This window comes from Camelus bactrianus, chromosome 3 (assembly GCF_048773025.1).
Source record: "Camelus bactrianus isolate YW-2024 breed Bactrian camel chromosome 3, ASM4877302v1, whole genome shotgun sequence".
In the NCBI taxonomy this organism is placed as follows: Eukaryota; Metazoa; Chordata; class Mammalia; order Artiodactyla; family Camelidae; genus Camelus; species Camelus bactrianus.
Genome location: NC_133541.1, coordinates 89,591,262 through 89,606,989, shown reverse-complemented (window position 1 = coordinate 89,606,989; position 15,728 = coordinate 89,591,262). Strand labels below are relative to the sequence as shown.

At 40.2% G+C, this 15,728-nt stretch overlaps 1 protein-coding gene across 2 annotated transcripts in view; it reads left to right on the top strand.

Annotated features, from left to right (window-relative positions):
• The window catches only part of MARCHF3 (membrane associated ring-CH-type finger 3), a 130,181-nt gene that overhangs the window by 73,612 nt on the left and 40,841 nt on the right, over positions 1-15,728 (top strand). The window lies entirely within an intron of this gene.

The following is a 15,728-nucleotide window of genomic DNA, read 5'->3' as shown; positions in this document are numbered from 1 at the left end:
CATCTAATATAAATGACTTGTCCTCTCATGTTTTCTTACCATGTCTCGTGTATACTTATCTGTCTGTGTTTTATTTGTATGTCTGTATCCACAGTCATTACAGTAAATGCCTTTAGGACAGGGACTACATTTGCTTTTTTGAAGCAAGAGAATGATCTTTACATTCTTAAATGGCTTTTAACAAAACTAATACAAAGACTAATATTTTATGAGTTGTGAAAATTATGTGAAATTAAAAATTCAGTATCTATAAATAACATTTTCTTTAAAGTTCTTTATAACCACGCTTATCCATTTAATATTGTCTATGGCTGTTTTCATGTTACAATGGCAAAGTTGAGTAGTTCTGACAAAGATCAAATGGCCTGCAAAGCCTGAAATATTTACTCTTTGGCCAGGCACAGAAAAGGCTTGCCGACTCCTGGCTTAGGATAACTAGTAGAGCCCCTGAAATGTTCAGGTCCCATCAGTAAATGCTACAATAGCCATACTGAGGCTTTCAGGATTTTCACTGCTTCTTAAATAAAATGGGCAACTGTGGAAACCTTGCTGTGGTGCCCTTTTTTAAAAAGCCACAATGCAATTGAATAGCTCAAAATGCTCAAGAAGACTTGCTTTCAGCCTCTAAGATAGCTATGAAATTCATTTTAGGTAAGAAGCGCAAGGTAGGAAGCTGCGACCTTGAATCTCAGACAGTACTAGGATTCTATAAACCAGTGATAATAACTGATATTGCATGGGGCTATTTAGACTGACTGAGTTGATCTGTTCGTTGTCACTGTAAGATCTCCTCATTGCATGCTTATACCTTACAGGACTTAGCTCTCATTTCTTCCCCGGACCTCTTCCACAGGCTGAGTGCCTGGGAATCTGTCTGGGATGGAAACAATAGTGGTGGTGGAGTCAGGGTAACTGCTGGCAGCCTTACCAACAGAAGGGCCCCCAGACACTTCCATGGTGCTCGCTCCAATGAACCAGCAAATGAACGAATGAATGTGCTTTCCTGGGGCGGGGCCCACATGTAAACAGTGACTCTGCCAGAATCTTACTTTACTCTGTATTTTTGGGGGGTTGGGGAGGTAATTAGGTTTATTTATTTAATTTTCTAAATGGAGGTACTGGGGATTGAACCCAAGACCTTGCAGAATCTTACTTCAATGCTGTCCCAGACCTACATCCAAGTCCGTCCTGCCTTGTTCAGATTCTTCTCCGTGGGACACTGTTCTCACACATAACACAGGCTCTGGCTTAAGTTTTGAAAACCCAAGCACAATGCTAAAAACTGTTTCTAACAAGTGTGAATTTTCCCACCTGTTTTTTTTTTTTTTTTTCTATTTATTACACTTGCTTGTTGGGTAGATGGTGACATTTTTCTCCACAGTTTAGAGAAGATGACAATTTTTTAAAAATAGGTTTGAACTTCTAATCTTACCTGCAGTGTTAGAAAGCTCCTGAAATGCAGCTCAGCTCAAAAGGGCTTAAGAGGACACAGGCCTCATTTTAACACGTTCAATTCAGCATCTCTCCCTTTCTAGAGACTTCAGAAATTGTTCATCATTCTTCCACCAAATTCTGAACATAACATTTCCGAACCAGAATAAGTTATAATGCAGTGCTGGTAGTTTTACCTGAATTATAAAATTAACTTCTGTTTCTTTTCTAATCAGAACTCACACTCAACACTTCATCTTCTTTCTAAAACAGAATTGGAGGAAATTTTGTGAACTTGTAGTTTTACATTTTCCACTACTCACAGTAACATTCATTAGTTTTTGAAAAGCAAAGCTTTAGGGGGAGGGTATAGCTCAGTGGTAGAGTGCTTGCCTAGCAAGCATAAGGTCCTGAGTTCAATCCTCAGTGCCTCCATTTAAAAAAAACAAGTAAGTAAGTAAAACTAACTACCCACCCCCAAAAAAGTATACAGTGCTATTGTTAATTATATTTCAATAAAACTGGAAGAAAAATAAATTAATTAAGTGAATTTTTTAAAAAAGCAAAGTTTCTAAGACTCATCTACTTGAAAAAAACAAGCAAGCAAATAAATAATACCCAGTTGCACTACAATTGTGATGGCCATCTAGTGGAAAGATATCTTTCACTGTTCAGCATAAGAGATCACTTTAATTAAGACTTTATTAGTGCTTAGGTGAAAAGGAGATAAAACACGATCTGCTATGGAATGAGAGGCAGAATTTTTACATTCAATTCTTACTATCTGTGGATTCTATATTTGAGAATTTACACCTACTTGCTGAAATTTATTTCTAACCCCAAAGTCAATACTTGCAGTGTTTTCATGGTAATATGCAGGTATGCACAGAGAAGTGAAAATTTTGAGTCACCCTCTGTGCACCTTCCTAGCCAAGGTCAAACAAGACAGTGCTCTGCTCTGCCTTCTGGTTTCGGTTCTCATATTGAAGCAGGTGTCTTCTTCGCAGTCTACTTTTGTGTTTTCTATTACTAATGTTGCTTTTTGAAATGGCCCAAGCATAGCACTGAAGTGCTGCCTAGTGTTCTAAGCACAAGAAGTCTGTGATGTGCTTTATGGAGAAAATATAAGTTAGATAAGTCTCATTAAGGCATGACTTATAGTATTGTCAGCCCTCAGTTCAACATTAATGAATCAACAACATATAGTAAATGGGGGGGGGGGAGGGATAAATGGAAGTTTGAGATTTGCAAATATTAACTACTATATATAAAAATAGATAAAAACAAATTTCTTCTATATAGCACAGGGATACTCAATATCTTGTAGTAACCTATAATGAAAAAGAATATGAAAATGAGTATATGTATGACTGAAACTTTATGCTGTACACCAGAAACTGACACATTGTAACTGAATATACTTCAATTTTAAAATATATATATACACATACAGTAAATAAGCTATATTTAAACAGAAACACACATAAAACAAGGCTATGTATTGATTGATTGACGAAACTGTGACATGAGGCACACAGGAGCCTGACCTGAATTTCCCCTAGGAGCAAAGTTTCAGTGTTCGCTAATTCAGCGTTCTCAACAATTTATAACTACCTCGAATAAGAAGACTCAGCCATATTTGGATTTCATTTCTATTCAAGTCTTATATTTGGGGCTTAAGTATTGTTAGTCCAGATGAACCTCTGGCTGTTAAAATTACAACTATATTTTATAATTACAACAATTATTTTCAAAGCACTAACAAGAATTGTTTCCAGTCCTTCCCAGATAATTACCACCCTCTATTTTATTTATTAATACTGTACCAGGTTCCAAAAGGAATCATACTGAGGGCTGAATGCCCAGCACAGATGATATAGGAAGGGGTTGAGGATAAGGAGGAAATGACAAAATAGGTAGCAGCCAAGGAAGTATTAGTAACTATTTCCCCATCTCAACCACTTCTGAGACCTTTGCCCACGCTGGCCAAGCAGTTTATACCACTTAGGGAAGACTTCCTTTCAAATGAGGAGGAAAGGGCATGAAGGGTGGGATTATACGGATGAGATGTTGATCCAGCCTTTTCATACAGGGAAAGTAGAGCCAAGAGGATGGAGTTGTCAATGAATGAATGATATTAATAGTGTTAAAGCTGAGGGCCACCTGTTAAAGTCAACCCTAACATAAGGTTATGTTTGTAGTAGAGTTGGATGCTAACAGGAATTTGTACATGGCGCTGTTATTATGCACTATCCAAAAAGTGCAAAACCTCTGGCAATCTTTATAAGGTTTTCCAAGAAAAAGAGCTATTTGCAACTTTAGTGACTAATGTATCCACAGAATTCACTTTCGTGGGAGGATAATCTTTGATTTCCTGCCCGAATCCCGAAATACCTAATTTTAATAGCAAAGGAGATCCATGTGGATTTTGTTTGTTGTCTGTAAGAAATAAGGAAAATTATTTATTTTGGCTTCTGCAAAACTGAGGAAATATTACATTTCCTTCATTATAATGCACCTGTGAGGTTATTTCTCTCAAACCAGATCCTAATTTTCTGTAATTCAGTAAGACAGCTCACAGAACTTTCTAGCCAATGGTTCTAAAGTGCTGTGGGGAAAAAATTAAATCATTGCTCAGGATGGGAAGTGGATGAATTGTGATGCTTAAAAAAATGTGTGATGATTCACATATAAGAAGTTTCATCCACAATATGAGCCTTTTGGGAATTCTAAGGAAAGTGATTTAGCTTCAAGTTTTTTTAAATTTATTTTCTACTTTGGTGCCCTACTCATTAAAAAAAAAAAAACAGTTATATGGAATCAAATCAACAGAGTTGAGAATGATGTTCTACTCTCATCTAAGTAAAATGTATGATTTTGCAACTGTATATTGTAAAGATTTAATCATGGAATCTTGCAACCATTACACACTGTCTTACCCAACCGTTAGATACCATGAATTCTTCCTGTTTCCAAATTTGACTCTTATCAAAAGAATATGTACTTTCCCTTTAAGCTTTCAGTCCTACTCAGTGTTATTAGGACACTCGGGAGTTCTTTTGTGGAATATGCTTGTCATAACTGGAGAAATCACCTACTTTATTATCTTTCGGGGAAAAGGTTTTCACATTTTTAATTTCCCTTGCCCTACTCCTCCTTCACACCCCACTCTCACCCCAGCCAGAATGACTAAGGGTACCTTGCATCATCTGTACATTCGATCTGTATTAAATAACAATAGTGATAACAAGGCACAGAAATTGGGGTAAGAAATGGAGTTATCAGGTTCTTCCGCTAACTTTAGGATACTGAGAAAATCGTAAAATCCCTTTGCTTTGGTTTCCTCATATATGAAACAGGTGAAAATGCTCACCAATTCTCATAAGGCCACATGGTTTAAATATACAATTGCTGGCCAGGTAATTATATAAATTCCAAACAAGAATGATAAGTGATGCTTTAGAAAAACTTGGCTGGTTACTACAGCTTCTGTTTACACATTTGTCTGCTCTACCAAGGATATGACTCACATTAAGTATATGGGGTTTTAGTCTAAATTGGCATGTTTCTGGTTAAAAAGAAAAAAGCCAACCACATGTTAATTTAGGGCACACTGTATTTATATGGGGGAAAAAAGGAGAGAGCATCCTGTCTGGGTCATTTTGTCTGTCCACTGTTGACATCCGTGACTGGCACCCAGGGAGGAGGAGGGGCCGCCAGAGGATTCAGTTCTGAACTTGGTGTTGAGGACCGTCAATGACCTTTTGTCACATTGGTGCAGAGCTTTGTACTTGGGGGTATTTGCAAATTTCCCACTTCATTTTATTCTGACAACACCCAGGGTAGCTCATAGAGGCAGATTTGGTTCTCATGTATTCCTGATGAAAGAACTGAAGTTGAGGGAAAGGACACACCAGTGGCCCCAGCCAGTCAGCAGCAAAGAGCCTGGGGCCTCTGGGGCCTGACCCAGGGGTCTTCCCACCAAGCAGCTGTTTCCTGGGGCAGGCTGCCATGGACAGGGTTTGTCGAATTTCCTTCCCTAGAGATCTGTAATGTCATGTCTGCACCTATGGACTCAAAGAAATCCTTTGGGCTGCTTTTTCGATTATTTATGAAGAGGGCGTGTGCTTTTTTTGAATTTTGGTTTGGCTTACTCTGGTTTGGTTTTTGTGCTTATTGTTTGTTTTCTCAGGAGGTGGTTTAACATGCTTCCCCTCCTGAGGCTTCTAAAATGATATTTTTTCTTCCTTTTTTTCTGAATATGATAAAAATATATTTTATAAAATACAGAAAGGCTAGACAATAAAATTAAAATAAGAGCCACTTATTGCCCAGAGAGAACCACTGTTCACATATTGATATACCATCCTTCTGTCTTTGGTAGTTGAAATTATAGGTATAAATATTTGTATATTGTACTTTCCCCCCCCCCCACTTAGCCTTATGTTGTATTATGTTGTATTTTCAGTGCCATTAAATGTCGATTATAAAACTATATTTATGGTCTCAAATAATATGTTATATGGAAATACAGTACTATATGGAAGTACTGTATTTATTTAACCTTTCGCCAGCTGTTGGACAGTTGTCTTGTGCTACTAAAGGGAATGCTGCAATGTATAAAAGAGCACTGCAGATTGTGCATAAGTCGTCATCTGCATTTCTGATTATGTCCCTAAAATAGATTCTGCAAGAAGCAGTTCAAACATTGTGTTCTAAAAAATAGATTCCTAAAAGGAAGGCACAACCATTTTAAGGCCATTGATACACACTTGCCAAATGCTTTTCGGTGTGTGTGAGGATTCATCCCATGCTGAGAAGAACCTGTGTCTTCTCTGTCCAGCACACCCCTGTCATCTACTCTCTTACTGTGTGATCAGGGATCATGGATCATGGATTACTTTTTACGTAGCCTGACCATCAGGTGGAAGGTAATTGGGAATTTGCTTAAATTTTACTTTATGGATCTTAAAGCCGTATATACATGTGTATACATACATATATTTAGATTATCAGCTCTTTGGTGCTTCCTGCTATATTAGTCAGTTCTCTCCAGAGAAACATAACCAATAGGACAGGAGGGAGGTAGATAGATAGATAGATAGCTGGACAGAGAGACAGACACCTGGGTAGAGATTTATTATAATGAATTGGCTCCCACAGTTATGGAAGCTGACAGCCCCAAGATCTATTGAGTGAGTTGGCAAGCTGGAGAGCCAGGAGAGTCAATGGTGTTAGCTCCCTTCCAAAGCCTGGCAGGTTTGAGACCTAAGGAGAGCCAATGTTTTATTTCAAGTCTGAAGGCAGAAAAAAACTGATGTCCCAGCTCAAAGGCAGGTAGGCAAGAGGAATTCCTTCTTATTCAGGAGTCAGCCTTTAGTTTTATTCAGATCCTCTTTAGGGAAGGGTATCTGCTTTACTCAGTCTATCAATTGAAATGTTAAACTCATCCAAAAAGTACCCTCACAGAAATACTCAGAATGGTATTTGACCATATATCTGGGCACCTTGTGGCCCAGTCAAGCTGACACATAAAGTTAACCGTCACACCTACACTTTCCTATCACCTTTGCCTGCCTGTCTATCCCAACCAACAGCTACAGGTGACTGAAATAGCGACAATTTTTGTTTTCTTTAGCTGTTTCTGGTGGTTTTGCTACTTCCCATCATTCAGAAACAGAATGGGCATCCCCTCTTTAACTTGAGATGGTGGTATGTTTTGACACATAAAACCTGATGATGTGATGGTTAGATTCCAACTCCAGCTTTTAAGGAGCACAATCACCTAGTAGGCTTTCTGAATGTGGAAGTAATTGTACCATTTCAACTATAACAGCCATTTTATCCCCCAGTGGGGAAAATGTATCCTTGACTTCTAAATCAGGATGCCAGAAACATGCAGCTTGCACCGTGCTCCTGCCTCACACAGCATGTCAGGAACCTGGGCCTGGGTAGACAGGAGGGGATCTTTGACCTGAGAGTCTCCTTTTCTGCCATTTCCAAGTGTCCTGAATTGATGGGGAAATGGGAATTGCTTTACTTCTGAAGTACTGTGGATCTTCATCTACTCATTCAGTCATTCATTCATTACATTCATTCCTTTTTTTCTTTGTTTTCTCAACAGTACCCTCTGTGCCAGCTTAAGAAGACTATGTGCTTAAGGGCAAGTAGGAAGGGAATTAGAAATTCTTTGTTTTAGAGATGCTTGCAAGTCATTTCTAGGTTAAGATTTCAAATTCACTGTCTGCCTGTTACTTTTCCTGAATGACCTGTAGATAGGAGTGCTTGATCTCAAGTTTTGGTAAAGAACATAAGGATTATCCAAAACTCATGGGGAAAAAAAACTAAAATAGCATAACTATCAAATAGTAGAGAGGATAGTAGACTGCTTAGAAGTTAGGTCACATAGAGGGTATTGTATTTCTAATAGGAGAGCTGTTATCAGCCCAATGATTTATTGTGTGATTTAGTGACCTATCAAGATAGTGAATTCATTTATTTATTAACTGAGTCAGCAAATATTATATGCCTGACACCTGTAAAAAAAGAAGTGGGTCTTAATAGTATTATTCTAAAAAATAAAACATACCTTTTAATGCAGTCTTCCCAGAGACTGCATTGCCATTAAAGAAGATTGCTCATGTAAAGAAACCGCATGTGTTTTTGTAGTTTAAAAAAAAAATGCAGTTTACTGAAGCAGATTGGAGCTTTATTCCTTGAAACTAATAAAAGAGGCTTATGGGAGTTGGAAAGAAATAAAGAGAATGACTTTATAATCATTTGTAGATATGCAAGTATCTTTAAATGGCCTTTTTACTCTTTTTAATGAAAATATCCCCAAACCTCCACAGTAATGGGTAATTCACCTAGGAACTCATCTTCATTATTTGTGTGATTTTTAATTCCCCTAGCTTTTAGTTTCATGTACATCAGAACTACTTAAGGGCTTTGAAAAGATACTGAAGAGAATGCCATGTTAAGAGCAGAAAAGTCTGTTATTGAATTTACCAGCACGATCATCGTTTGTAAATCTTAAAAATGAGGCCAATTTATGAACAGACCAAGCTGGAGAAAACAGCATGCCTCATCTGCATCCATACACACTGTCATCATGGATTAGCTCTGGTTGCATTTTCTCCCCTAGCAGACGGGACACGTATTTTATGTCACCTTGAGATAGAACTTAATAAAAATCATGATGCAGTATAATCCAGCCTCTTTCAAGTGTCCAGATCCTTATGACCCAGATATCCAAAAAGCTGTAAATTGCTCCTTCCACATATCCCTGTTTTATTAAAAGGACATACATCTCTCCCTAACGTACCTAGTAAACATCCAAGTGGGCCCTGTGCTGAGTACTGTGTAAACAGGATAAAGACAGTGCCCCATTCTAGGAATGCTGGCATCAACAGATGGAAGTGGAATTACAAACTCAATTTGATTCTTCCTTTATTGTTAGGCAATAACAGAAAGAATGGGACCGTTCATTCCTCTGTGTCCATACTAAATGCTTCAGAGTAGCTATCTCATTCTGGGGCCAAACTGGTACCTGGCTCTTGGGTAAACCCAGGGAAGATAATGGGGAAGTTCCAAGAGCTATAGTGGCCCACCTGGCTCCCCAGAGCCTCACAAATGCCCTTCATCAGAAGGGAGACAATCTATTCTGCATTGTATTGATGCTGTGTTTTAAGATAATATGCTCTGCACGCTTTATCTTTCGGTAACACTTAATTTCTTTAGATTCCTGATGTGCCTGGGTATGTGTGTTCAGTCTCACCCCAAAGTTCCCCTGGCAAGTTCTGATTTGTCTGCCCCAATCCAGGATTACACCATCCAGTGGCAGGATTCGTCAGGCCCACCTCTGTCCCTCTCTGGAGCCTTATCACAACAATTACCTAATCATAATCGGAGATGCTGAGAACAGGACCCTACTGGACAAGGCAATCCCTGTGGGCTCACTGCACAATGACTCTGTAAGGAAGTCAACCACCCTCTCCTTTTTCACAGATTGGCAACATTACATGCAGAAAAGTTAAGCAATGTATCCAAGATTGAACCCTGGTAACTGGTGGCAAGAGCCAGGATTCAAAGCCACGTACCTGATTCCTAAGCTGCTTTTTTTCTGCTCCTCCACTCTTCCCATATTAGGACCAGTACTGTGATAAATGTCTGTTGGCTTGAGCAGAAATATCGAGAACAATAGTTTACCCTAGAGACATCTGAGGTTGCTATGACCCTAGCACAGTATTGCAGGTAGCAGTGTTTGCTGTGTGGCAAGCTCTCTGCTAGGTACTTGATATACATCATTCCATTTAATCCTCAGATTTGAGATGGGCGCCATTTAATCCTCAGCTTGAGGAGATGTAACTGATAGATGGAAAATCAAAGACTCAAACCAAAGGTGTCCAATCCCATGGCTCACATGCTGAATCACTGCAGCAAATAACCTTCTCCGACTTTGTTTTTAAACAAGAAAATTGTAACATTTTTACTGGTGAGGCTAGTGATTTCTGCCTTCTGTGCTAGTCAAGCTGACTATAGCCACTGGATGCGATGGTGCCTATTTTCCTCCCATTGTGCCCATATTAGAACTTCGCAGTAGGGATTATACTTGACTAGTCTCCAGGCTTCATGGCTAAGTCCAGAATGGTAAGGATTGTTAGCATAAACATGGCATTATATGCCAATCGTTAGTTGAATAAATTGCAGTTTTACTGGATTGAAAAGAAAGATGGCATTATGTAGGGTGCACGCACGCACACGCACGTGTGTGACGCGCACGTGTGTTAGAGGATATGCTTTTATTTTCATTAGCCAAGAAGTCAAGAGCTGAAAGCATGACTGGAGATCCAGATATCTGAGTAATGATATTACTTTCTGACAGAGAACTATTTACTAGAAAGATTCTCAGTGGGAATTGAATTGCTTTCACTAGTTTATTTAAAGTGTGCAATTCCCTTTTCACCTCTATTTCAAAAGAGAGTATTTACGCTTTTTCAGAATGTGTGAAAGTCCTCCATTTACAAAGTCACAGAAGATGTTTTCTGCCAGTTCCCTGGTTCAGCAGCTCTCAGTGAGTTCCAGCGAAGCCAGGAAAAAAGGGCTTCCATCCTGCTCATCCCCTGTGGTGTGCCTTTCCTGCCCCTTTCCCCTCGTGTGTAAAGTAGCAGTCCCCACACTGGTGTCTGCAGGGCCATTTAGGAATTTCCTCCGATTCCATCCCTTGATTATTCCTCGTCTCACTGCTTTGCTAGTCTTCACTCAATTTCAAACTTAATGGAAATTCAGATGGGCACATGAGCATCTAGGTTTCCCAAAATACACATTTTTCATGAGTGCTTCCCTCTTAAAGCGTGTGGACAGAGCCAGCATATTAGCTTCCCGTTATCATTCTGTTTTAATGTCTAACTGACAGATGCCTGTCAGTGAAACAAGGCGATAATGGGCAGAAAATACCTCTGCTCATAGCAAAAAAGAAAGACCCTGGATTTCGTCAGTCTCAGAGACACTTGTCAGCTATTGTTAAGGAAGACTTATAAATGCCTCTGTGGCGAATACCTACGAATGACCTAAATGTTTTCACCCTCATTAGTAAGAAGGCGAAAAGAGAGCTGTTTCTCATACATGTGCAGATTTCACCCACATGCAGTCTCTCCCCTCAGTGGAAACTTGCCCAGTGTGTTCATGTATCACCACCATGGCGGCCTGAAGCTGGGTGTGGCCAGGCCAGATGGCACCTGCAGACCTCATTGGATGGGAATGGCTTCCTGGCAGGTCACAGACGAAGCCCAATAATCTGACACAGGCTTAATGACCTCAACTAGCCAGTCTGAAGTGGTGTGGTTCTGCTGACTCACTCCCAGATGCTGGTGGCACCCTCAGATGTATTCAATAAATAATAAGACAGTGGAAATCCACCAGGGCGAATGACACTAAGTCATCTGTGCCACAATAAGCAGAAGAGGGTAGATTTTAAGATTGTTCTATTTCTCAAGGGGTCAGTAAATGCCGAAGGCCTCTGTCTGCAGGGAGTGGTCAGCCTAGGGAAAGACCCTATCAACCCTAAAGACAAGAGTCACACATCAAAGTAGGCAAGGGGCACAGTGCCCGGCCTTCCAGTCGGAGTAGAGCTACAAGATGGCAGGGACTGTACTCGGATGTATTTTGTGTCCCTTTAAATCACAAATCCAATTCTCTATACTCAAGCAGAAAGTTTAGCTATAGGGTGTTTGGTTTCATTTTTGTTTAATTTCAGTAAAGACAGGTGGACCTCTAAGAATAATACAGACAATAACAAAAGCAACTCAGTTACTACAGGAGGTACCCAAGGAACCAATTCCTTACTCTGAAATTGGCAAAGGAAAGAATTAAACAGTAATCATGCCTTTTCTGTGCAAGTTGTATTTCAGAATAACCAAATAGCAAGGGTTGATGAAGGGAAGTCCTTCACATGAGAATTCTAGCCACGAAATGTGGAAGGGAAGTTAGAATTGGAAAAGCATAATTTTGTCACACCTAAATGAAAAAATTGATCCAAGTACCTGTAATCAGTAGATGTGATCATTAGACCTTTAGAAATACTATGGGGAACTTCACAATGGAGGAATCAGGCTGCCATCACCTGAACCCACTAAAAGTGGATGATGATGATGATGATGATGATGATGATGATGATGATGATGATGATGATGATGATGATGATGATGATGATAGATATTAGGAGCCTTCTGGCAATGATGTAACAAAATAAGTACACAGCACCAACTATGAGGTATTGTTGCCAAAGAGTTGAACTTGAACTTAAGCCAATCATTAAATTTCCAGAAAATACAGGCAATAGAAGAACAAGTTAAGTGATACCACAAGAAAAATTAAATGTGGCTATTGAGATGTGGCTCAAGAGGCACCCTATAAGAGTTTCTTTAGCAAGACAATGGCATGGGGAACAAACACATGTGAGAGCGACTCAAGAGATGTATCCAAACATCACACCTTGTTTGGATCATTTAAACAAAGCCACCATAAAAGATTTTTTAAGACAGTTGGAGAGATTTGAATACAGTTTGGGTAACAGATGATGTCAAGGAATTATTAAGTTTGTTGGGTATGATGATGACTTTGTATTTCTATAAGAATGTCCATATTTTTTAGAAATTCGTACTGAAGTAGGTAGGGGTAAAAATGACAATTTCTGAGACTTGCTGAAATATCTTAATAGGATGGAAGGAAGGAAGTGAGGGCAAAACAAGTGTGACAAAATCCTGATTAAGTGTTAGATTGGGAGGATGGAGAATATGTAGGTTTACTGCAGTATTCTCCCTATTTAAAATTTTTCATGATAAAAATATTCTTAAAAAAGAGTAATAGCGCTCTCAGAGGAGGTGGTGGGGATCCATTAGAGATGTGATTAGAAAAATGTCATTATCTGATGATAAAAAAATTTTGTTTTTTTCTTATTTTTTTGATTATATCCTTTATTAAAAAAAAAGAAACTAGTTTTGTTAGAATTTTTTTGAGTAGCCACTAGAAACCAATTTCATTGCTTTACATCAAGCAATTGGATAAGAATTTGGGAAACAATAGTCTCTGGTGTGAAAGTGAATGCTGATCTTAGCTGGAATAACTTGCTTTTTTCAGCATTTGCCGTGGCTGGTCTCCAGGGACTTATCTGGCTACATGTGTTTTTCACATTTATTAGTGAAATTGGAGAGTCAAGAGTAAAACACAGTTCTCGGGAACATTGTGTTAATTTGTGACACACTAGAGATTTTTTAGCCCATAAAGCAAATGAATGAGCTCCGTGGGGGGGTAACTGTTATTTTCACCCTGGAAGGCAGTAAAGACCCCCTGTATTTATTAAGTACCAAGAGAATGGAAAATGAATAGTTCTATGAAAATAGAAAAATACACCCTCACTATTGCTAGTAATAGTGGAATTTTTTTTTTTTTGTCTGTTCTGAAGGAAAACTACTATCAGATGAAAATTTAAAAGTAAAAGTAGACCTCTGTACAATATTTGGCTGTATGGTCTTGGATAGTAACTTAATTCAGTGTCAAAATAAAGTTATTTTGCTTTCTATCAAACAGGCGGGATCAACTTAAGGAATCTCATTCATTATTTTTGCAGAACCAAACACTCAAAGAAATGAACAGACCAGATATTTCACTTAGAACCTTCCTCCTGAGTGGTTGAAGGCTAGGGGAAGGTCTGGTGGGAAGACAGACAGCCCTCTGTGTAAGCTGATGCACTGGCACATTTCTTGCAGGCTGTAAACCCTCAGCTCCCCTGGAGGCTTGGGGACAGAGCAGGCTGGTTCTCACAATGAGAACATCCAGACAAAGCTGACACTCCAACAGGTGGGGACTGTGTAAGATGCAGGGACCAATGCAACTGCCAAAGTCAAGATGCATAGTGAGATGGGACAGGCAGCCAAAGCAGCAAGTGCAGAAGGGGGCATGTGCTCTGCTTAGAAAACAAGGCGTCAGGGTTCCTTTGAAGGGGTTCAGAACTGCTTTGCATTGAGGTTAAGTAGGAAGTAACCATTCTCCACCGATTCACGGTTCACAAGAATCTAGGATATACGGCTGTAAAGAAATCAAATGATAAAGTGATCTCAGGTAACTTGGCCCTTGGCTAAGTATTACTTTTTCTTGTGCTTGTTTATATCTTGCTGATTTAAAAGTCTGGATGGCAGAAGGGGAGGGTATACCTCAGTGGGAGAGTGCATGCCTAGCATGCAGGAGGTCCTGGGTTCAATCCCCAATACCTCCATTAAAATAAATGAACAAATAAACCTAATTACCTCCTCCACTAAAAAATTCACCAAATAAATACGATATTTTTTACAAAGTAAAAGACTGGACACATTTTAAGCAACCAACAAAAAGAAACTATGGTTTAGTGTGTGTATGTGAGTGTGTATAGTGGAGGGGCAGGGGAGCAGTGTCTCAGTGTCTAAGGGCTGAGGGGGCGTTTCTGTGTTTTTCACCTGTGTTTATACAAGTCTATCAAAGCAGATGTCAGCAGGCCCACAGACAGAAGATGGGAGGGTACTGAGGAGGACTGCAGAGGGGTGGGCTAGGCAAAAGGACTGGAGGTAGGATCTGGAAGAACCTCTCTTTCCCCCTCACCCAGCCCTCGGCTGTAGTGAGAGGACCCTACTGCACTGCACTCTTAAGCACTGCCCGTCACCAAGTGGCTACCACAAGCCAGGCACACACCCACCCCAGGTCCAAAGGGTCAGGGGAGAAACTGAGGCTTAGCACCAAGTAAGTGCTGGTTAGCAGTTCAAAGCCAGGACTCCCTGATCCAAAACCAGAACTCTGTCCCCTCCCCCTCAAAGGCTTCCAAAGGTTGCCCTGAATCCAAAGACAAGGCAACACAGAAACACCCAGAGACTCTGTCTGGTCTGTAAACCACATGGGAAAATAGAAAATAACAAGTGGGGTTTGGTGAACTGTTAGCAATATGAAGCATATAATACAGAGCCCATCCATCATGCCAAAGATGGAGCTGAAAAGCAAAATCCAAAGAGTTTTGGTCTTTGCTCTGCCCTTGCCTTGCTATTCCTTGGCGAGCTGAGCCACCTCAGATATTCTTGCATGGAAAAGGTCAACCAGCCAGCGTCTCTTGGGGCTTCAGCAAACACTGCAGGGAGGCCTGCCCCGCCACCCCACCCTGAGCCTGGCAGGATGCAGAGCCCAGACACTGCCCTGTGAGAGGGCAAGACTGCAGCCTCCCTGACGTCTTGGTGAAATGCAGCCGGGGAAAGCCCCAAGGAACCTGGTGGCTTAAAATAAGCTACAGCTGGCTTTATTCCAGGGCCTGGGAGGCTGGGGTTAAGAAGGAAAACATCTGTGTAGCTAGTACTGAGTTGTTTGTACAAGGAGGGTGAGGTATGCCTTGGAATGATCCCCAAATCAACTTCCTTCAGTGGCAGGCATTCACTTGGATGCCAGTGGAAGTTGTGTATAAACCTAACCACAAATCCGGAACTTGTTCTGAGGTTCAGTTCTCATTTGTAGCAGAAATGTTTTCCTCCCGTATTATCAGATATCCTGGTCAGCTTGCCGTGCCTTCCATATCTTGCTTACGCTAAACAGGTAGCTGTTTGGCACCGGGCACGCTGAATATCATTTAAAGAATACACATTTATTTCTCATCTCCAAGTAATATCCTGTGAACATCTCATTCTACTTTGCCTGCTCCCCTCTATTTTTTCAAACTTGACATTTCAACTTTTCTGATGTGCCCTGATTGTTCCCGAGCCCCTGGCACTCATCTGGGCAGCTCTGTT